The sequence below is a fragment of the Lepidochelys kempii genome, chromosome 5, assembly GCF_965140285.1.
Source record: "Lepidochelys kempii isolate rLepKem1 chromosome 5, rLepKem1.hap1, whole genome shotgun sequence".
Classification (NCBI taxonomy): domain Eukaryota; kingdom Metazoa; phylum Chordata; order Testudines; family Cheloniidae; genus Lepidochelys; species Lepidochelys kempii.
In genome coordinates, this window is record NC_136384.1 from 85,454,180 (window position 1) to 85,478,019 (window position 23,840).

General features: G+C 42.7%; 1 protein-coding gene across 2 annotated transcripts in view; it reads left to right on the forward strand.

Moving 5' to 3' along the window:
- The first annotated feature begins 6,407 nt into the window (after positions 1 to 6,407).
- The window catches only part of SEMA4D (semaphorin 4D), a 141,382-nt gene continuing 123,949 nt past the window's right edge, over positions 6,408 to 23,840 (forward strand). Inside the window, exon 1 of one of the 2 annotated variants that reach the window (XM_073344910.1) lies at positions 6,408 to 6,483. The gene's annotated coding sequence lies outside the window, so the exon portion shown is untranslated. The other variant, XM_073344909.1, reaches the window with a different exon arrangement.

Consider the following 23,840-nt stretch of genomic DNA (forward strand, 5'->3'; position numbering starts at 1 on the left):
ACAGCTCCCTGCGACTGTAGGACCCTGTAGCCCCCAGCCACTGGGGCTGAATTCACAGTTATGGGAAGTCAGGGATTCCGTGACTTCGACAACCTGCGTGACAAAATCGTAGCCTTAATTATGATTTCCAAAAGGATTTTTATTGTTGGTTTCAGAATTTTAAAGTGCACTTAAATACTAAATACTTATTAAAATATGTTCACTATGGTTCCCTTTTCATGATGGTCAATTTGAAATGGCTAGTTAGAAATACATGTAATTTTTTTTTTGCATTGATACAGCACTGATTAACTGACATTGAAATATCACAGCAATATAGTTATATAAAAATATAGTCTGACCTGTTCAGCTGTGCATTCACTTACTTGCTCACCACAGCTCTCTGCGATCTTTTGCTACTACAGTATATTTCTCCTATGATTAAATTTATATCTTTGTTTCTGAGAGTACAGTCAGAGTCTACAGATTATTTTAATTTAGTTTTTCATTGTTAATTACTTTTCTTTCTGGGATCAGGTACAGATTACCATGTAATTAAAATGTTCTTTTGATATGCCATGGAGTGTAATACTCCTCTGAACATGATACCAAAGCAGTAGCTATGTTAAGACTGAGCCAGACTTTGTGTAAAATTTCTTTGTAGCATATATTAATGTGTGTTTAGAAGATTATGCTTTACTTATAACAGAGTTATTTAAAGTCATGTTTCATGCATTACTTTGGAATCCACATTAGAAGCAACTGCTGTTGTCCTGTATTAATAGTTGTTCATTATATGACCTCATTGCCGCAATACATTTTATTTAAAAAAAGAAAGTGACAGCTTTAAAAAATAAAAATAAAAAAAAAGTGAAACACATTGCTGTGCTAAATTTTTGTTTTGCTCTTTACTAATTGTCAAAATAATTTTGCTTTCAAAATTCATTCATAAAAATGATATGAGAAGTATCTGATAGTTTTGTGTGAAATTAGTTTTAGGCAAGGTTAATAGGCAGGTATCCTCATCACAAATTATGTTAATAGTACTCTTGTTTCCAATCACAGGACCGAATGAGCCATGAATGTTAGGCCTGGGGCATATTGGAAAGGTGATATGACAGTAGCAGCCCTGCTACCTGTGTTGTATCTGTTCAGTGGATAAATAACAGACCTTAGTTTCTCAGGCTGTCAGTCAGCACCTTTTGCCAACACTACATTCACTTAAGCACAATGCTGCCACTTGTTTTTAAAATCCTCTGAAAGATGTTATTTGTAGTGGGAACTTTGACAGGAATTTACAGTGACACAGATACTGTCCCTTATCTTATGTCCCTTAAACTCAGTTCTCATCACTGGCTATTAGGCATTTCTCATGCATCATTAGGGCCGCGTCTCTGACAGTGACAAATTTCATGGGAGAGGATCTCTTCTGTGCCCTTTTGACTAATTTCAGAGTAACAGCCGTGTTAGTCTGTATTCGCAAAAAGAAAAGGAGTACCTGTGGCACCTTAGAGACTAACCAATTTATTTGAGCATAAGCTTTCGTGAGCTACAGCTCACTTCATCGGATGCATGCAGTTTCCATAGTATGCATCCGATGAAGTGAGCTGTAGCTCACGAAAGCTTATGCTCAAATAAATTGGTTAGTCTCTAAGGTGCCACAGGTACTCCTTTTCTTTTTAGTGACCCTATGGTTGCTTTACCTTATGTTGAGGGCCATCTCAACTCCTGTAGCAACCCAGAATCTGTATGATGAAAAGGTGGTGTAAGGCCATCTTTGTCTTTCTTCCCTTGGGCTGTGCCATCTGTACTGGACCCCTCAGGAGATGCAGCAGCTTCCCCCATAATCAAAGGCCTTGTCTGAAGTAGAAAGGGTTTGTCAGTATTGATATACTCCACTCCCCTAGTGGAGATGCCACTGTACTGGGAAAAGATGCTTTTTCTGGTACAACTTATACCATTTCCCCAAACAAAATAAATTATACTAGCAAACGGACAAAACTTTTTCTGGAATAGCTATGTTGGTTAGGGGTGTGATTCCCCCCCCCCCACATTCCTCACAGATACAGCAACGGCCACAAAACTTTTAAGTGTAGACAAGGCCTTACACTTCGAGAGCCCATATGCTTTCTCCCCATATCGTCCTGTTCTCAGACCCTTTGTCAGGCAGCCTTTCAGAAACTGCTCTAAAACCATGTGTCATCGGCCCCTTCTTGCTGCCTGAAATCGAAGTTCTTTAGAGTCTGTGACCCTTTTTGATGTTAAAGGTGTGACAAAATCCATTATAGTGTCAGGCATGCTGGCTTGGATTAGACTGGCATTTCAACAATGTAATGTTTGGTCAGCAGTATCACCTGAAGGGGATTGGATTACTCACGGTCCTCTGTATAATAGCTAACGTTCCCTATATCTATTAACATCCTGCCACCTCTCTCAAACCCTAGCATTTCAAATGCCTCTTATATCTACATTACAGACCTCATAGCAGCATAGCTGTACCACTGCAGCTGCGCCGTTGTAAGGTCTCCTGGAACTCTCCCACCGGCATAACTGAACCATCCCCAGTGAACATCTTCCTCCCAACATAGCGGTGTCCATACCGGTGCTTTTGTCAGTGAAACTTGTCGCTCAGGGGTGTGTTTTTTCACACCCTGACCTCTGACCAACAAAAGTGCTAGTATCGACAAAGCCTAAGTCACAGTCAGCCTAAAGTGTCAAGGTGGCCGGCCCCTGATTTGCAGGTCAATTGTCCCTAGCTGGAGGTGTTAGTCTGAATCCATATCTGGCTCCAATTTCTCAGTAACTCAGTTTTAACAATATCTCTTTTCTGTATCTAATGTGAATTATGGACAGATTAATGGAGAACTGTGACATCACTGCACTAACCCATGCACATTCTGTAGTGCTGGATCTAAGCACTCTTTTGCGCTGCAGACTCCCTCTCCAGTAAACTAAATACTTTGTTCAAATGTGTTTATTTGGTTCCTGATAACAAAACAAGAATAATCAAAGGACACTGGAATTCCATTCTGTGGTGATGAATACGGCCCTACCCAATTCACAGTCCATCTTGGTCAATTTAATGGTCATAGGATTTTAAAAATTGTAAATTTCATGATTTCAGATATTTAAATCTGAAATTTCAAGGTGGTGTAACTTCACGGGTCCTGACCCAAAAAGGAGTTGGGGGGGAGGGGGTGTTGTGGTACTTCTACCCTTATTTATGTGCTGCTGCCGGTGGGGGCGCTGCTTTCAGAGCTGAGCGTCTGGAGAGCGGTGGCTGCTGGCTGGGAGCCCAGCCCTGAAGGCAGAGTCACAGAAGTAAGGATGGCCTGGTATGGTATCGCCATCCTTACTTCTGCGCTGATGCCTTCAGAGCTGGATCCTTGGTCAGCAGCTGCCAGTCTCCTGCTGCCCAGCTCTGAAGTAAAGCAGCAGCACAGAAGTAAAGGTGTCATGGTCTGGTATTGCAACCCTTACTTCTGCGCTGCTGCTGGCGGGGCGCTGCCTCCGGAGCTGGGCACCTGGCCAACAGCCGTCGCTCTTTGGCCACCCAACTCTGAAGGCAGCGTAGAAGTAAGGGTAGCAATACTGTGACGCCCTGCAAATCCCTTTTGGGTCAGGACCCCCAATTTGAGAAACGCTGGTCTCCTCTGTGAAATCTGTATAGTATAAGGTAAAAACACAGAAAAGACCAGATTTCACAGTCCGTGATGTGTTTTTCAGGGCCATAAATTTGGTAGGGCCCTCGTGCAGGGGTCAGCAACCTTCAGCACATGGCCCACCAGGGTAATTCACTGGTGAGCTGCGAGACATTTTGTTTACGTTGACTGTCTGCAGGCACGTCCCCCCGCAGCTCCCAGTGGCTGCAGTTTCCAGCCAGTCAGAGCTGTGGGAAATGGTGGCCAGCACGTCCCTGCGACCTGCGCTGCTTCCCACAGCTCTCATTGGCCGGGAATGGCGAACCGCGACCACTGGGAGCTGCGGGGGGCTGTGCCTGCGGATAGTCAGCGTAAATAAAATGTCTCGCGGCCTGCCAGCAGATTACCCTGATGGGCCGCATGCTGAAGGTTGCTGACCCCTGCCCCAGTGATTAAGAAATTGTGTGTCTGCAGTGCCGGTTCATATTCACCTATACTGTAATGTAAATAAAACAACAGTTATCATAGCTTTGCATAGGATATGATTGTAATCAAAAACTCATCAGTGACTCAGCAGAAGCATCATGGGTCACATCTGCATAGTCATTGGCCTATTTCCTTTCCTCTGCCAGGCTACTGCTCCCCTCATATTACAGATAAAGTCGTCTACACTTAACTGAAATTGCTGTTGCACAGTATATGTTTGCTTATTAATTATTATTATTTATTTGTATTGTGCTATTGCTGCAAGCCCCCAATCAGGATTTGGGCCCTGTTGTGTTTTGCACTGATACTGTCCCAGTCCGGATTTTGTAGTCTAGCTTAAGACAAGTTGCAGAAGGTGGGTGTGAAGAATAAAAAGGAGCAAGGGGGGGGGGGGGACAAGAGTAATGAAATAACATCAGTTGATTACATAGGTAGCTAGTGCGCAGCTTGATAGGTTTCTGAAGGTACCAACTCTATTTTTTCAATATAAATACATTAAGGTACCCTCAAATGGTACACAATCAAATAATCAATGATTGGTTGATTTATTGTATGCAATTGCCATCTTTTTCATTAAGGGTGGCTCCGTTCTGGTTGAAAAATGGATATCCCCTTTCCTTTTGATAGCATATAAGGAAGCACAGAAGTAGAAAAAAGAAAAACGACTATTGAAAAGCTAAAGCTATAGCTAAAAAGGTAGCAAAAGCCACTCAATGCTGCTCTGTCATGCTAGTACCAGGGAACTAGCCTGGAGCTTATTGTTGGTCAGACCAACTTTAAACCTCCCATTGTGGTGGTATCCTTTGACAAGGGAGCAGGAGAGTGAAGTCACTGTGGGAGAAAGTCAGTGTTGCACAGTCAGTTAGGGGGCCAGCTGTCAAAGGCTATAGTGCCTAGATCAGTGGTTCTTAACCACAGGTACGCAGAGGTCTTTCAGGTGGCATATAAACTCATCTAGATATTTGCCTAGTTTTAGAACAGGCTACATAAAAAGCACCAGTGAAGTCAGTAAAAACTAAAATTTCATACATAAAATGACTTTATTATACTGTTCTGTATCCTATACACTGAAATGTACATACAATATTATATTCCAGTTGATTTATTTAATAATTATATGGTAAAAATTAGAAAGTGGCAATTTTTCAGTAATAATGTGCTGTGACATTGTATGTTTATGTCTGATTTTGTAAGCAAATAGTTTTTAAGTGACATAAAACTTGGGGTAGGCAAGATAAATCAGACTCCTGAAGGGAGTACAGCAGTCTGGAAAGGCTAAGAACCACTGGCCTAGATGATGTGTGAAGGGAATTAATTTAAAACTACAAAACAATGTATGTGTGTGCTTCCCGAATAGTCCCCTTGACACCAAATGAAATTACATCCATAAAGTACCTGTGTAAAGTAAGCCTTGGCTACTGGTTCTTCTATCACATCTAGTCTCTGTGGTCTCCCAACACCTAGGCAATCTTTAGTGTTTGACAGTTCCTTTCCTGTTTTTTGTTTCGTATCCCCCCTCCTCTCTCTCACACACACACTCACACACTAGTTCTCCATTTCCTTCTGTCTCAGCTACATAACTTCATTCTATATACAGGAGATGACACAGTAGTCAGGGCACTTGTGAATATTCAGCAGGAGCAATCTTGCCTGGGTTAGTCAGGTGATTATACAGTGTCTGTGTGTGAGAAGAAAGACATCCAGGTTTATGATTCAAGGCCGGATCAAATGGCACACAAATGAGAAATAACGTCGGTTACAGGTGAAAAACCCTCCGTTCTGGAGGTTTCCATGTCCAGCCCTGGTATTTTGAAGAGAAAGGTCTTCCTCTCCTTTAGTCTGTCAGTGCCTACAGCTACCAGCAGCAGTGTATGGAAATGTAGCGTGGTTTCTGTGTACAAAAACGTCAGAACCCCCCCCTCTCCCTAGACGTGCAGCTAACACTCCATCATCATTTTGAGGCCGGGTTTGCAAGTGCTCTCCCCTCCCCCAGCCCAAGGCTGGCAGGTTTTTCTGTGCCTGCTTCCCCGAGCTATTGACCAAAATCTCCCTCTGAAAACAACTATCAAAATCTGCCTCGCTGGTCACAGCGTGAGCCCGGGCTGCCTACAGCTCCCCTCCCCCCAAGTCACAGCCCCCGGCATCCCCTCCCCCTGGAGCTGCTCTCGGCAGGGCAACAAGCCCTCGGGCTGCTGCATTGAGCTCCCTCCTCCACCAGCCGCCGCCATACTGCGGGGCAACCCAAACTTGTTACACACTGGCACCAACTCCTCCTGCTGCTGCTGCCCCCTGTTGCAGGCGCCTCAGCAGCGGCACGCAGAGCAGGGGAAGGCGGCCCGGGAAGCGGAGCGCGAGCGGGGGAGTTGCAGCCTGGCAGGTAGGAGCTTTTGCCCGTGCACGTTGCACGCCGACGGCTGCCTGGCCGAGCTCTTTGGAGCGGCGCGGGGACGCGGAGCCGCCGCCGCCGCCTGCGGGCTGAGTGAGTGGCATCTACGGTTCCAGGATTTGGGTTGCGGTCCGTGTCTGGGAGCGCCGGCCGGCTCAGGGGTGGATTGGCCGGAGGCCCGGGAGGAATTGTCTCGGCTTGCCGCGGCGGGGAGGGTGTTTGTGGGGGCAGCTGGCAGGGGAGGGGGGGCAGAATCTGTGCGCAGGGCTCGGGGGGATGGTAGGCGGCTGGGAAGTGGCGCTCCGGAGCGGGGGGCTGGGGAGGTGGGTGAGGGGAAGGGACCGCTTCTCTCGGGTGGGTTTGTTGCTTCACAGGTCGCCTTTTGCAACGCGGCTCCGGTTCTCCCAGGGCTAGGCTCGGCGCTTTCCCACTAAAGCCGCCGCCGCTTCCCTCCCTGCTGTTGCCCAAGCAAGAGCTCGCGCTGCCAGCCGCCCCAGCCTGGCGGGGAAACGGAGGGGTGGGATAGTGGGGTGACACCCCCCCCCCCGCCGCCGTGCCTCGCGGGCAATGGGGGGTGCTTCGTTCGCGTTGCGTGTGAACACACGCACCTGACCTGAGTGGGGAACCTGCGTGGACACGAGCTCCCCAGAAGCCTGGGGACAAACCACACCCGCTTTGTTCCGGTCCCTGCCTCATGTAAAGAGGCAGGTTTCTACTTGCGTTTCACGGTCACAAAGGGAGAGCTCTGAAAGTGCTGATCCTCCCTGGGGTTGCGCCCCCGCCCCCCAATCGGATTGTGCAGCAGTTTAAAGGAGCCAGGAGGGAGAGTCTGGGAGAGGAGTGAAGGGAAGGCCGAGGCGCTGCTGCTTTCTCCAGCTGTGACAAACTGAAGGAGGGAGCGCTGGAGAAAAATGAAATAGCGAGCTTTAAGCTCTGCTCAGACCCATTACAAAACTTCTGCCTTGGCATGAGATGCTTTGGAAGAGACGCCTCCTGTCTCTCCTTGACAGCTTCATCAGTTTTTCCCCTTCCAGCCCTGTTTGCCCCCGCTGCCTGTTGTCCCCCTTGCTCCAGCCCTGCAGTCCAAATCTGGTTCTCTCTCTCACCAGCTCCACTCCAGCTGCCTAGCGAAAAGGAGAGGCTGCTCGTTTGGTTTAAGCTTGCACTGGGAGTCCTATCCTCAGGCAGTTTGGGTGGGGTAAAGCAATACGTTTTGTGGTGTTGTGTTTGTCTTCTGGTCACAACCGTATTATTTGGTTTTGTTATTCCAAATAGAGAAGAGGACGCTGTTGGTCTGAGCTGCACCTGTTGTAGCAGATTGGCTGCACTGAGTTGAACCTCTTGGTGTGTTGCCAGGATCAACAAGTAAAGGATATTTGAGCTGGCTGCTTGTTTTTTGGTAAATACCAATCTGAGACATTTTCATTGAACAGGAAAGTGGCTTGTTTACCTCTAATCAAAAGGTGTAGATTGCTTGGCACTGAACTTGTGGTATCATGGTGCTTAAGTCAGGATTTCTGTTTAAAATCTCATTCTCACATGAAACAGAAATCAAGCCTGTATTTGATGCTTAATGTTTGGAAACTTGCTGCATATGTTTTCAAAGAACCACTGTGTATTCTTTTATTTCTCAGCTGTGGTAAGATTTTATATCAGCTTTTTGCAGAGGTGATGAGGTTACAAAAGATGCATGAAATGACATCAGAGTTTCTTGTCAATTCTTATTTGCCCTCAAGCTAATTATAAATGAAAATCTTCTGTGCTGTCAGTCTAAGGTATATGTTATTTGGTAATGTGTTCTGAGGTTTAGACACCAGGCAATCTCCAGTTTATAATTCTTTTGCATAAAGATAATGCAGTGATCATAAATTTCAATGGTGCATACTTTGGCTTAGATGTAATGTATTGATATTAATATATAATGCATCCTGTGGGGGATGACTGTACCTGCCCTAGCATGCGGATGGATTATGTCTGGTTCTCAACCAGAGGTCTAGGGCCCACTGGGGGGAGGCGAGCAGGTTTCAGGGGGTCCGCCTGGCAGAGCCGACATTAGACTTGCTGGGGACCAGGGTAGAAAGCCGAAGCCCCATCGCCTGGGTCTTGGTGTTTTATTGCAATGTAGACATATCTTTAGTGTCCAGCAGAGCTGAAAAGCTCATTCTTTGTGAAAGGAGCCATTTTCCTTCCTGCCCAGCTAAAATAACTATCATGGCTTTAGTTCTTAAAAAACAAAGCAACACAAAAACCACTCTTCTGAACTTACCTTTTGACTGTGTACAGGTTTCTGCAACCATATTTTGGATCAAATCCTTGACCACTCTGCAAAATCTGAGCAAACAAACTTTGCATAGGTTTGCCCTGGAAGACCCAGAATTCTCTGCTTCAGGCAGAGAAGCTTAATAGCCCCTACTGAGGCCCTAGCTTATTCAGCACCTGTTTTTTGGGTTTTTTTTCCCACCAAGTGAGGCGTTCTGACCAGACAACGTGTAGTGGCAAATTTGATTACTCTCTTGCCTTCAAATCTTCCAATGCATTGCTGCAGTTACAGGAATCGGAGTACACTCCTCTGATACCTGTAGGCAGTTCAAAGTACCTCTCTGCAGATTTGTAATCTGCTAACTCCACAAAGTGGAACCCACTGTGTTTAGGGTCCTCCTTTGATGCAGGGGATGTGGTAGGGGCCCAGTTTTGCCCTTGGAGTGCTACAAGGGTTTTCTGCTGTTGCCATAGTTGGTTTGTTCTCAGTCAAGGCCCCCTCTACTAGGGACGTAAATATTTCATTCAAGGCCCTCTCTACTAGGGATGATTAAAATTACATTGTTTAACTGGTTAACCATTAACTGAGGTCGCTGTGGCGGGCCAGCGCTGGGAGGTAGGGGCTAGGGTCCCGGTGGCATGGCCAGGGCTGGGGCCCTCCAGCTCGCCGCAGCTGGGGTTCCGCCGGCTGGCCAGCCCGCCAAAGCCTGCCTGCCCACCCAGCACGGATGGGCTGGGGTCCCACCTGCCCTGCGTGGATGGGGTCCTGCCTGCCCAGCTGGGGCTGCTCTGGCTGGCCCTGCGCGGCCGGCGTGCCACCAGGATTAACGGTTAAGGTCCGGTTAATGGTAAGCCTAATTAACCTTTTACATCCCTACTCTCTACACTGCATTTACTAACCATGGCTCCAATTCTGCAACTGCATCCACACAGGTGGACCCCGTGCAGAATAACGCTGAAGTCAGTGGGTTTCATACAGGGGCAGGGATATGCGTGTTCAGACACAACTGCAAAATCAGGCCTTAAGTTTGCAATTTTCTAACAGGAAAAATGTTTACACAGTTCTCTAGGTGCTAACAAAATAGGTATTTCAGACAGATTATAAGAGGCAGTAACTAAATTTGCATGCCCAACCTCAGACACTTAGTACCTGTAAAAATTAGGCATGGAGGACCCACCATTCCAGCTGATGAGAGCTATGAATCCTGAGTGCCTCTGAAAACTTGGGTATTGGGTGAAGAGCTGGATGAAATTTTTCAGCTGAAACTTTTTTTCCACTGAAAAATGTGGATTTGGGTCATCTGAAACATTTTGAGAATTTGTGTCGACTTTGCCAAATTGTTTCAGTTTTAAAAAAACCAACCAAACAAAAAACCTACACATTTAGGAAAAAAAACAAACCACAATGTTTTGTTCTGACAATTTCAAAATAAAATATTTTGATTTTTCAATTCAAGAAGACTGTTTTCAGATTTCCTTCAATATTATTTAAAATAATCTAAAAAAGTTTCAAAACAAAACATTTAGTTTCCAGTCAAACAAAACATTTCATTTGATCCAATTTTAAGAACTGTTAGCAAACAGAAAAATCAGTTATTCACACAGGTCTAGTTAGGTGTCAAATTGGGCATTCAAAAGTTAACACAAAATCAGTGTTTACTTTGAAAAATGGTGGCCTTGCTATAGAAAAAACCTAAATTGCTGAGTGGAACAGCAGAATGTAGTGTAAACTTCAAGACTCCACTATTCTTTTGATTTTATTTATTTATTTATTTTGATGAAGGGCCAGAAGTTGTGGAACGAGAGGCCTAACAGACCTAATAACCTAGGGGTCCCTGAGCCCGGTCTCTAGCCTGAGCCAGAACGTCTACACTGCAATTTTATAGCCCCACAGCCTGAGGCCCACGAGCCTGTCAGCTGACATGGGCCAACTGCAAGTGTCTTCTTGCAGTGTAGACATATCCTAAGGATTCAAGGGAAGATTTGTGTGAAGACTTACTTTCATTTAACCAACGCTGTTGCTGCTTTCTGTTTCCTAGTAATAGATGGGTCACTTAAAAAAAAAATGCTTAAGCAACTATTGTATTATACAGACATAATAATACGTTGCATGAGTACAACTGCCCTCTGCCAAAGGAGAATGGCTTTGAACTTTTTCTGGGGCTTTTTATGAGTCCTGCCATAAAGACTGCCTGAGAGTTACATGAATCCCCTGGATGCCCTGGCCCTGCCATTTCCATTTCCCTAAGGAGCCCTCCACAGTTGCCATAGCACAAACTGTTTTACAGTGGCTGTCTCTGTGTGAATCCTGTGAGGGAGGACTGTGGAGGCATGGTGAGTAGGTACCAGCTGTGTGGAGCCGCTTGGCCATGATGTGAGGTTGCAGCGGGCTGCATGTGCTCTCTTTGCTCTGCTCCTTTCAACTCTCTCACATACCACCTGCACAATACCTGTTTACTTGAACATTTGTTGTAGTAAGAATTTTTGTCTTACGAAGTAGAACATAGCTTGTATTTTGTTACAAATGTTAGTGAAAATAATGAGTTCTTTGAATTACATGCAGTGTTGAAATAGTCTATTTGTTTTAAAGCCAAGAGTTAATTACTGTAAGATCTAAGACTTGCCGTACATAGTCTGCAGAAAGTGCTGTGTAAATCAACAGATATGTATTGTCTCTAGGAAATACTTTAACCAAAGAGTCTTTTTCTTCTTTAGATCAATGTGAATGGTGCTGCTATAAGGGAATTACTCTGGAATATTATTTAAATTAGGGATATAAATATTGCTTAAAGTTTAAGCGGTTACACAATTAAAATTATATCATTTAACCAGTTAATCATTAACCAAGGTCACTCCAGTGGGCCAGCAGCAGGGGCTGCGGGCCAGGGCTGCGGGCCAGGGCTGTGGTCCTGCCTGCCCGCTGTGGATGGGATTGGGGCTGGAGCTGCTCCGGTACGGCTGTGGCTGGGGTCTCACCTGCCCATCATGGATGGGGTCCCGCCGGCCACTGGGGTTAACAGTTAAGGTCCAGTTAACGCTGAACCTAATACTTACCAGTTAATGTTTAAGCTTTTACATCCCTAATTTAAATTCTGTAATGTTTATAGATATCTTATGATTTGTTTGTTGGCTTTAGAAAATAAGAAATTCCAAAAAGCAGTTGTTGTCATTGCTTTTTTTGTCTAATGTAGGAAATGAAACATTTTCTGATGAAAGAATACAGAGTATTTCAAATGTTCAAGGAAAATATCCTTTTTTCAACAGGTTTCAGAGTAGCAGGAGTGTTAGTCTGTATCTGCAAAAAGAACAGGAGTACTTGTGGCACCTTAGAGACTAACAAATTTATTAGACCATAAGCTTTCATGGGCTACAGCCCACTTCATCGGATGCATAGAATGGAACCTATAGTTAGAATCATAACATTCAAAAACTCGTAGGAGAACACTTCAACCTCTCTGGCCGCTCAGTAAAAGACTTAAGGGTGGCAATTCTGCTCCAGAAAAGCTTCAAAAACAGACTCCAACAAGAAACTGCTGAGCTTGAATTAATATGCAAACTAGATACCATTAACTTGGGTTTGAATAGAGTCTGGGAGTGGCTGGGTCATTACACATATTGAATCTATTTCCCCATGTTAAGTATCCTCACACCTTCTTGTCAACTGTCTAAATGAGCCATTTTGATTATCACTACAAAATTGTTTTTCTCGTGCTGATAATAGCTCATCTTAATTAATTAGCCTCTTACAGTTTGTATGGCAATTTCCACCTTCTCTGTATGTATATATATCTCTTCTTACTATATGTTCTATTCTATGCATCTGATGAAGTGGGCTGTAGCCCATGAAAGCTTATGCTCTAATAAATTTGTTAGTCTCTAAGATGCCACAAGTACTCCTGTTCTTTTTTCAACAGTATTTGTTGGGCAAAGACATATTGAAATAAGAAGTGACAGTGACGGAGAGTGGTATTTATCAAAGTTGACTGACATAATTTATACAGTGAAACTTAAATGCAGATCATTATAAGAACCAAAATTTTCTGTGATTTACATGAGTCTAAAGGGGATTTTTCAAGGTGCAAGGTCACTTGTGTTGTTTGTAAACTTAGTAGGTTTTTTCTTGTTTTAAATTAAACCTTAGTTACTTATTCATGTGACTGATTTCATATTTCATGATTCATTTTTAGAGAATGCAAGAAGTAGTAAATGCATAAGATGATATATAACAATGAGATGGTACCTTAAAGGAAAGAGGTATGGATTTGTGTTCTATTTTGTTACTTTGTGGACTCATGGATTTTAAGGCCATAAGAGACCACCGTGATTATGTAGTCTGACCTCTTGTGTAACACAGGCCATAGAACTTCCCCAAAATAATTCCTCGAGCAGATCTTTTAGAGACATCCAATCTCGATTTAAAAATTGGCAGTGTTGGAAAATCCATCTTGGTATGTAATGTTATGGTGTAATCAATGACTTTTAAGGTATTCTTACACACATATATATACACACACACACACACACTTCTGTTCGTGTTTCACATTCAGGTCTTCTCTATCTTGGAAAACTCTAGAGAGTTGTCTATGTTGAGGGTGGGGGAAAATAATCCCACCTATGCTTCTGCCAGCTTCAGCTGCACTAGTGCAGACAAGGTTCTGGTAACTTCTAGCATTTTTACCACCATCACAGAGTCTCATTTATATAACAGTTTCTACTGTGGCTACCACCAGAAGAGCTGTGCTGAGAGTGAATTGAATGTCTGTTTTCTTAGTGTAAATAAGCACTATAATGACTGGAGACTAGTGATATGACATATGAAGAGTAAAAGCAGAGCGGGAAATGGATTTTTAGTCAAATTACTTAAAACACTTTGACCTTTGTTCTTAACACCTATTTAACTTCAGTGTCTGATTAATGTTTCGGAGAAAGTCTCTTAAAATTTCAAAGTTTATACCCCTTCATTTAAGCTGTGCCAGGACACATTAAACATGCTGTGAGTCAACTGGCAAACCCAAAGGAGACCGGATGAGGCATTTTTGATATTTCTGTGGGGAGTGGGTAGAGGGAAGAAAATTAAAACTTAAAACACCTCAAAACCCTGCTTCTTCCATCCTGTAGAAGAAAAAATGGTCACAAGCCTAAGTAAAAAAAGCTCCTTTCTCACATTTAAGCATTCCTGTCCATTTCTCTACTTGTCATTACAGGTTCAGTGGAAACTTTTGAAAGTATCACTTTAACATTTTTTTCTACAACAAAATTAATAACATGTCATTGGTTATTGAAATACTTATAAGCGCTTTGGGGACAGGGACTATCCTTCTGTTGTGCAGTACCTACCTAATAGGGTCCCTAATAGGTAGGGGACCCTAGGAACCAGTGTGGTTTGCCCTGATCTGTCTGCCTGGGAAGTGGAGTTGGGGTGTTGGGACTTGCCCCACTCTGCCCGGCACTCCTGCTGGAAATCAGGTCAAGCCCCTGTGCCCTGACCCTGCTCCCCGGCAGGAGCACCAGGGGAGGAGAGCGGAGGACTGTAGGTGGAAGGGGTGGGGATGGGCCCCCAGTTGCTCTGGCCCAGGACCCCATAAAACACTAATCTGCCTCTGGGTGGGTGGCTGGCTGGGGGAGGGGCACCAGATGCACAGGGGTTGGGTGGACAGGGGAGCAGCTCCCATACAGTGACCCCTTCCCTGCAGCTGGGGAGCGATGGGGGCAAGAAGCAGCTGGGGGGCGTGCAGAGCTTCCTGCAGCTGGGAAGATTTCTGGGTGTGGGTCTGACCCCGCTACTCGTTGCAGGGGAAGAGGAAGTCTTGTTCTCCTTCCTTGCCTTCAGCACAACCAGGACTAGCAGCTGAGCCCAGCGCAGGGTAGGAGCTGCCAGCTGGGAGCATCCCAGCCTGGTTCTCACTGCAGTATTTACCTCTCCTCCGGCTGTTCTGGGCACCCAAAAGTAGGCACCTGTGCTGCTGGGGAAGGGTGCCTGACTGCTCATGTGGCTTCCCTTTGCTTCCCCATAATTTTCTGTGAGGAAGCAAAGAAATGTGCAGGGAACATGAATTCTGCATGTGCACAGTGGTGCAGAATTCTCCCAGGAGTAATTGGCTGAGCTGGCGAAGGCCTTACACTTGGCAGCATTTCTCCATGTGTGTGTCTGTCTAACCTGACAATTGTTGAATGCTGCATCCAGCCAACTCCAAAATGTCAGGAAAAGATCTAGATATCAGTGACCACAACCCTGTTGATTTTAGGGAAAACCAAAAGTGGGAAAATTGGGAGTACATGAAGTCCCTCCCAGCCAGTTCTTTAGCAAAGCTGCACTTCTGTCATAATCTGTAGATCTAACAATTGGTTTAATGCCTTCCAACATAAGAGTACTCCTCTTTCATCTCTGCCTATCCTCCCAGTGTAGTTTAATATGTTGATACCTGGAATGACTTATCTATCAGACATAAAGAAGAATAGTGGTGGGAGAAAATAACATGGGGGTGGGGAGGGAATAGGGGCATGCATGCATACAGCCCTGGCATGGAAGGCAAAATGGGGGACTATGGTATAAGGGAGAGGGACGTACAGAACCTTTTGTATGGAGGGAAGGAGACATGCACACAGGGACCTGGTGGGGAGGAGGAAATGAAAGGATGGAATGATCCCCTGATGTGTGCAATACGCTTGGCCTACAGAAGCTAGGAAATGTGTGACCCTGATGTAGGGGCATGGTTGCCTCCTCGTGGTCCCTGCTGGCAAAGTGTGGCACAGCAGCATTCCCTACCTCAGTTTCCCTCTCCGAAGTAGGTCCCTTAAGCTCTCCTCATACCTGTGCTAGAGATTGGCTTAGCTCTCTGGCTAAGTCCCAAACAAACATAGCCTCTTCCAGCAAAAGTCAAACTAAAAAAGTCCAAACAAATAAAAAAGGTTCCTTTGTTCTTTACAGCTTCTCTGCAACCCACCTTCTGGCACCTGTTCCCATATATTCAGCCCTAAAAGTTGGTTCCCCTGAGTACTATTCTCAGATGCTGGCTTAGGGTCTTCTGCAGGAATCTGCCCACTCCCAGACTTATCTGTCTCAGGTCTTTTATAAGCTATCACCTGTCCCTCTTAGTGGACCCCCTCAATCTGGGAAGCAGCTAATTAATTATGACACAGATTTGGCTGGCCCTATCTCCCTATAAGGGGTAGTCACCTTGTGACCAACTTCCTAGTTTAACTGGCCATCAATGTGCATAATTATCTAGTTTGCACATGCAGTTGATATAAATGAACATGTAGATTAGGTCCAGGGTAAATTATGCATGGACACTTCTTAAAATCAGGCCCATGCCATGTTATATACCCACAGATATAATTTGGAGTCAGCGAGCAAGTGAAATTGAACCTGGAGATTTTACTTGTTCCTGTAATGAGGCCAACATGTTCTAATTTTGCTGCAGTGTGTGCAGTTCTGCCATACTAAGTTTTAAGAAGCTCACTGTGTAGGGTGCCTATTAGATATCAATGAGTTCACCACTGTACACATAAAGAGGGGAGGAAGCATGTTTGTGGGGGGTGGGAAGTGATCTAGTGACTGAAAAATGAGTGCATAATCTTGATGTGCAGTGAGTTTTATGAATCAATATTTATGTTTTGAGGTTAGAATGTTACATCTCTGTTATAGTTCTAAAACTAATTTTTAGTAACAGTACTTTTGTTCTGGTTAGGAACAGAAAAAACATCCTGCTGAAAAACATGGAGAAGTCATCTTTACTGTCCTTCTGGAATAAAGAATCTCTAAAGAGGTCTCAGAATTGCAACACTGTTTGTTTTGTAAAACGTGAACATGGATTACATGTTGCTTCATTCCCAGATGCAACTGCACAGAAAACTAAAAGTCTTTATGCCCATCTTAGTTATCCCTAAGTAAATACACCATGACTGCCCTTCCCACCCTAAAGAATAAGTTATGACTACAAAAAGTTTATATTTGTACATTCAGAATCACTAGAATTTGTGTGTCCAGGCAAAATGCTCATATTCTCCTAAAGGTGCTTTTTCAGCAATCTGTCCACATTATCAGAGGCTGGTTAGAATGTAAATTATAATTTTGTCTAATTGAAGAAAGCCAAGTTACAATATAGAGTCCCTTACCTTTCCACATGTAAATTTTAAATTAACACACTAGAAAGCTTTACTATAATTGTATACTCTTAACAATGATCTATAGAAGCAAGAAGTCATCAGCTAGCTGTATACAAGTGTCAAGGAAAATAGAACTCAGAATCTTTGACCAAAAAACACATGCAGCTACCTGTAAGCCTCTGTTAAGAAAATCCTTGAAGCAGGATTTATAACCTCATATAGGGGAGGCAAGTGTGGCTGTCTGGACAGGGCACTAGGCTGTGAGTTAAGAGACCAACCTGGGCTCTGTTTCTGCTCTACCACTGGCCTGTGGGGTGACCATAAGAAAATCACTTTGGCTTGGATCCACGAAGGACTTAGGTGTTGTAACGCTGAAGATTGTAACATCTAACTTTTAGGCACCTAGAAAATCACAGGACGATCACTGCAATGCACAAAGCCTGAGTTAGGCACCTAGGTTCCCTATACAATGCATGGGGAGAGATAGGCAGCTTAGACTGCAGTCCATAAAAGCCAGCATGCTTGGTGAGGAACCAAAGGGAGATGCTGGTGAGAGATCAGGGGGAGGGATAGCTCAGTGGTTTGAGCATTGGCCTGCTAAACCTAGGGTTGTGAGTTCAATCCTTGAGGGGGCCATTTAGGGATCTTGGGCAAATATTGGGGATTGGCCCTGCTTTGAGCAGGGGATTGGACTAGATGACCTCCTGAGGTCCCTTCCAACCCTGATATTCTATGGCTCTATGAAAGTTTCATACATATAAAACCTAAAAGTGATGCAATATTACAGTATTCGTATTTGTACATATTCATAGGAATGCATGGTAATGTGTGCTCCTACCTCTTTGCATAAGTGTTCTAATTTGTTGAGATCCCATTTGTTTAGTCATACCGTGGTGATTAAAAAAAGGCTCTCAGTTCACCACAAGCAAAAACATGCCTGAAATCCTGAGATAAATCTGGTTAAGAAATGAGTCTGCTCCCTGATCTGACACTTGATTGCTAAAAAAACACGGTATAACAAAATAAAAATGGTAGATGATTTTTATTTTTGAATCCCCATATCTCCCCAAAACCACATGCTAATTTGCCTTTCCAGAAAAATATAATAAAATCAGCTTGTAAAGTTTCAGATGGATCACTTTTTTATAGTGAAGCTGGAGCTGCAGCAGGGTTTATATTTCCCAATAACTATATGGAGAAACAAGCATCTTGTAGTTTGTTAAAGTATAATAGTTTCACGAGCAGTGAGGTTACATCTTTTAAAAATCTTTACCTATGTAACAGATAACTTATTTATAAAATCTGAAATAATTTCCTCATGAAAATAGGCTAGTCAGTTTCTAGTGAGTTCACTTTCAGATTCTCATGCTCTAAAAGCAGTCAGTCAATATAGATAAACCCAAATAATATTAAAATGGATGTTGACAAACTATTGGAAGGCTGACTTGGTATTGAAATGGAAAAAGATACTGCTTTTGCTCTCTGAATAAATGGAAGCCCTGAAGCTCTAAGGTCTAATAAATTACATTTTTTAAATTGAATGAGTAACTAAAACAATAAAGAAGTAAAATAGCATTTGATAGTACGTTTCAGTGTAGAATAACCACATAGTTTTCATCTGCAATTCATTCACACTTCAGAGGAAGTAAAAATATTGTGACATTACATAGAAAGTTAAATATAACTAACCGGAAGTTTATATATATATATGTGTGTGTGTGTGTTACACACACACACATATTTGGATTAAAATGTTAAACACCTTTTAAAATCAATACAAATATTGTCTGTGACTATCGCTGGCCAGATGCTGAAATAGATAGGTATTAAATTACAGCCCAATGATGTTTAGGGAGTTCAGCAGAGTGTATCACTTCAAAGACAACTTTAAACATAAGTACTTATGTGACACACACTAAGTAATTACCTCTAGTATTGGCAGTTTACTATCTGTAAGTCTACTGGCAAATGAAGTTACGTTATGGTGCAGTTAGAAACTTCATTTGAAAGTCTAATCTTTAAATTCTTCAACTGAAGAACAATATATAACATATCAAATTCATCATTCGTTTGTGCTAAATGTCAGGTGTCTGCTTAACTACATCTTGGCTTGGATTGGAAGTATGAGAGTGTGATTGATTCCTAGTGTACTGGATACTGTGGATGACTAATGGACATGGGTACAGCAGAACTTTCGGGCTCTTCCTTTGCGTTTGGTCTTGTCACTGTTGGCTAGGCCAAGCTTGTTTGCTTCCGTAGCTAGGTTCTTGCTTCATAGGAGGCCCTTTTGGTACTTTCCTCTGAGGTCTGACTATTTTGGAGCCATATGTTAATTTGGGGGGGGGGGGGGGGCTAGAGCCAGTTGAAAATTTTGGACGAAAAAGGGGACATATTCTTCACAATAAATTCTGTGAAAAATTCATTGCATTTTCTAACTGTGACCCAGGAACCTTTTTGTGCCATCTGGCAGAGGGCATGAGGGAGGGGGGACAACAAAGTTTTATAGAGATCTTCTTGCTCAAATACGTGCGCAATAATTCTCCAAAGGGTGCATGTGAGGTTTGTACTGAGAGCCAGTAGCCCACTAGTCATCATAATCATTGCAAAATGTATGTATGGATAATATTTAAGGAGTTATGTATCTATACTGGAAATTGTTTTCAAAGCCTTGGCATTAAGGCAGGTAAACGGGGTGATATGACTCAGACTGGCTCTTTCCAGGCAGTAGAAGCTTTTCTCCTTGGCTGGGCACTGTGTATTGTCCCTTAGAGACTAACCAATTTATTTGAGCATGAGCTTTCGTGAGCTACAGGAGGTATTTTTTCATATTCTCTTGTATAAATAAAGTCTGCTGCAGTTTCCACGGCATGCATCCGATGAAGTGAGCTGTAGCTCACGAAAGCTCATGCTCAAATAAATTGGTTAGTCTCTAAGGTGCCACAAGTACTCCTTTTCTTTTTGCGAATACAGACTAACACGGCTGTTACTCTGAAACCTGTGTATTGTCCGTTCAGCAGTATAGGTCAGTTTGCATTTGGAGCCAAAATACTCATTAAGAGATTGTGAAATCTTCAAGAGAAGAAATTTACAGGAAGAAATAAAAGCGGGAGGGGATCTGGTTTATGAATGAAGACAACAGATTGTTGGAGCATTGGGGAGGGTGGAGAGGTATCCCAGTGAACCTTCCCACTGAAGAGGCAAAGGACTTGTCTCACAAATGGAAGATCACAGCCAAGCCTGGCTGTAATGTGCTGTAAGTATTTGGAGAGGGCTTTTGCTCTGTAAGAACTTGCAGTAATTAAGTAAGTCAGTCTAGAATGCATGTTATATTTTATGGGTAACCATTTTGTTTCCAGTACTTCTACTTGCTTTCACTAGAATCTCTACTCTTTGACAAATAAACTTTTGCTTGTTTTACTGTAAACATTATTAATTGCTGTGTGTTAAGGGGAGCTGGGATCTGAGGTGTAACAGGTAAGCTGAAGCGTACTGTTCCTTTGGGAGCAGTTACTCTGTAAATATGGAGTGTCCTGAGATTGGGACAGGGACTGGACGGTCCAGGGGGATGCTGGGAGGCTCAGGAGTTTGAGCGGCCCTATCATTACAGTGGAGCCTGCGTAGGCTAAGCTCAGAACTTGAGTTGCCTGTGACCAGTGAAGTAGGGGAGCAGAGCCATGGCAGGCACGGACAACGCTTCCTCACACTAAGCACAGGTGGTGGGTGCCCCCTGGGAAGCATCGCATTGACTATGTCTGGCCATTCAGGAATTGTGAATCTTTCATTCCTTCTTTAAGGATTTGAAAATTTTCTTTGGGCCAGAACATTTTCCTTAAAAGTGGGATTAGGCTATTTAATGTCTATTATCTCCAAAGTGTCATATAATTTCTAGCTTCTCGCAGGAAAGACTGTTGAATCTCCCTTTTTATATCAACTATTTTCTATGTGTCACAAATGTAGAAGTATGTTGTCTTAATTAGCAGTATTTTAACTTTTCAGTAGGACTGCCTATATTTGTCACTCGTCCTAGATTTGTGTTTCAGCCTTTCTCCTTATATGTTGCCTTAGTTCTAATGCTTCCTTCTCCACTTAGATCTTTTCTGACTTCTTACAGGTTTCTAACTTTACCTATATCTCTTCTGATGGTTCACATCTTTCTGACGACTTCATTCTCCCATTCTCCTGAAGAAAATGGTGTAGGAGGGAAGGCTCCAGGCTCTTGCTAGCCTAATTTTAATCAATCCTCAAATTGGCAATAAGGATTGACACTGTTGTTTTGTCCAGTTCAGCCAGATTTGCATTGATTTGGAAGAAAACAACTAAAGGAACATAAACAAGGACCAGGTGGACAGTTGGAGTGCTTTGCCAGTATAGATATACTGAACCAGTAAGTGCTCCTAGAATTTATGCAGCATATACTGGCAAAACTGTATCTACTTTTGGGGTTTTTGGTGGCATAGCTATGTCAGTCACAAATCACATCTCATTGCACCCCTATGCACCAATATTACTATGCCAGCAAAGATTTATAGTGCAGACCTGGACGAAGTCAAATAGCCTTGGTTCACAGGCCTGTGCTTACTCACAATCTTTGAATATATGTTTGATGACAGAGGTCACTTGATTCTGCCAATTTTAACCCTTTGGCTCCTGAAAGCAGGATAATTGTTTCTCTATGTGCTAGTACAGTATTTGGTTTGCAAACACTGTAAGGGGAATACTTGTTAAAAGAAGAAAAACACTCCGTTTGTGTCAAATTTAACTTGAAATTGTCCCCTTAAGTGGTTTTATTAACATCCTGGCATCCTCAGCATCTGCAGGAAATTCTTAAAAAATTAAATACATAACACTATTGCAGTTAAATGTTACACTTTGTTTCAATTCTGAAGTATAGTTTCACTTGTGATGTAAAGGAATAAGTATTGTGGGCTGCTTAAATAGTCTCTTAGATTGACTTCACCAAGTCAGCCTTGAGTTTTCATTGTGGGCATTTTTAGATCCTGATCCTGCAAACAGTTGCTCATGTAAGTAGTTCTACTGAAATCAGTGAGGTTATTCACGTGTATAAAATTGGACACATGCTCAAGTATCTTGCTAAATTGGGATCTTAACATTACCAAAATGTGGCAAATGTACCATATTGATTGTGTGGAGATAGATTAGAGTCTACAAGTATGCTTAGCTTGTTAGAATTTGTAGCCAACATTTCAAAAAGATTTTGTTCGTTTTTTGTTTTGATAAAGCTTGGTAAGAACAGTCTATTTTTATTGCAGCAAAGCCTGTAGGAACAGATTGGAAGATTGCATAGCTTCACACTGCATACATTGATAGACATAGGCTCTGATCCTGCAAGTGTGGGCAGATCTCTGCACTCACATTAAGCCACATTGACCTACCCACTGCATGGATTATTTTGTAGGATTGAGGCCTAATGCAAGGTCATTGCTGTGATTTCGCCAATGGAAGTTGCTCCAGGAGCAGTGAAATAATCCCAAAAAGGGTGGAACAGAAGAATGGGTATGAAATGTGTGGGGGAGAGAGAAGATCCATTATGAAACAGGAATATTAGCTAAATAGGTTAATGTACCTTGGTAGGACATGCCCACGTGGCCTTCTCCTGATGAGAGTGAGGGAGAAGGAGTAGTTGCACAAATCCCCAGGAGGCAAAATTCTACATAACCATCTCCACACAGTAGTTGCACAACTGCTCAGGGTTTGCTAAGAATTCATGCATATGTATTAGCTTTTCCTTTACTTAGCTGTAACTGGAGAGCCCACTTATCAGAAACTTAACCCTTCTGTAAGGCCGAAATGTAGATGTGATAAAAAGAAAACATTGCTTAAAAATTGAAGGGATCATTAGGTGAATGAGAATAGATAGCTCTGCTAATTAGAACTGTCTAGTTTTGTTTTTGCATAAGATAGTACTACTTTATTTTTCACAGTATTTTCACTAGCTTCAGAAGAAGAAAGTACATATTTCTCCTTATGCTTTTTTAACTTCAGTCAAAATTAAGCCTATTTTCAGGCACAGACAAGGGAACGGTGCAGGTATTCACCTCTGTGTATATATAGACCCATCCAAAAAAAACTCTTAAAAAAAAACTCTTAAAAAAAAAACTCTTAAAAAGTTTTAAAAAACTCTTAAAAAAGAGTTTTAAAAAGAGTTTTAAAAAACTCTTAAAAACTCTTAAAAAAAAAACTCTTAAAAAGGAAGGGGGAATCCTTGGTCCCACTGAAGTCCATATGAGTTTTATCACTCAGTTAATGGGACCAGGATTTTACTGAGAGTGCCAACAGAATTATTAGTGATATTCAGTGAGATGACAAGTGGAGAAAGTGGACTGTCTCCTAAACTGAAGTGAGGTAGAGAAGATAGTAGTGTTTTCATTTCTAATGCACATATATTTACTTTGGGGGAATATTGTGTTCGGTACACAGGAAAATGAAAAGTGCTTTTAACTGTAAAGCCAGTCAGTATTAAACATTCCCAATTCGATGATACTGATATCTGACTTCACATGTGGTTGAATTTTTCTATCTAGATTCAATTTTAGAAGGCTCTCCCTGCACTTGTGCTTTTTAAATGGGCCTCTTATGTATGTAGCTTGATCACACAGCTGATCATACATGTTGATATTTAGGAACTCCTCTTTCTCCTGCTTTTGAAATGACAGACCCTGGGGGAAAGTAATCTCTGTTCAATGCCTGTCTCCTGTTCTTTAATTCAATTGTTGGCTTTTATGAGCTTTATATCTTTCTGGTTTTATGTCTGCCTGAATATCCTTTCAAAGTCTTGCCATATCATCTGAAATAGAATGCAAGATGTTTTTGTTACTGTGTTTTGACAATTGCTTTGTTCTGAGATTATGAAATAATTAGCATCTGGTTGGTTTTATACTCACTGATTTCTGTTTAATATGAACAAAAACATAAGTCCCATTTACAAGATGGGAACTGTATCCTGGAAAGCAGTGACTACG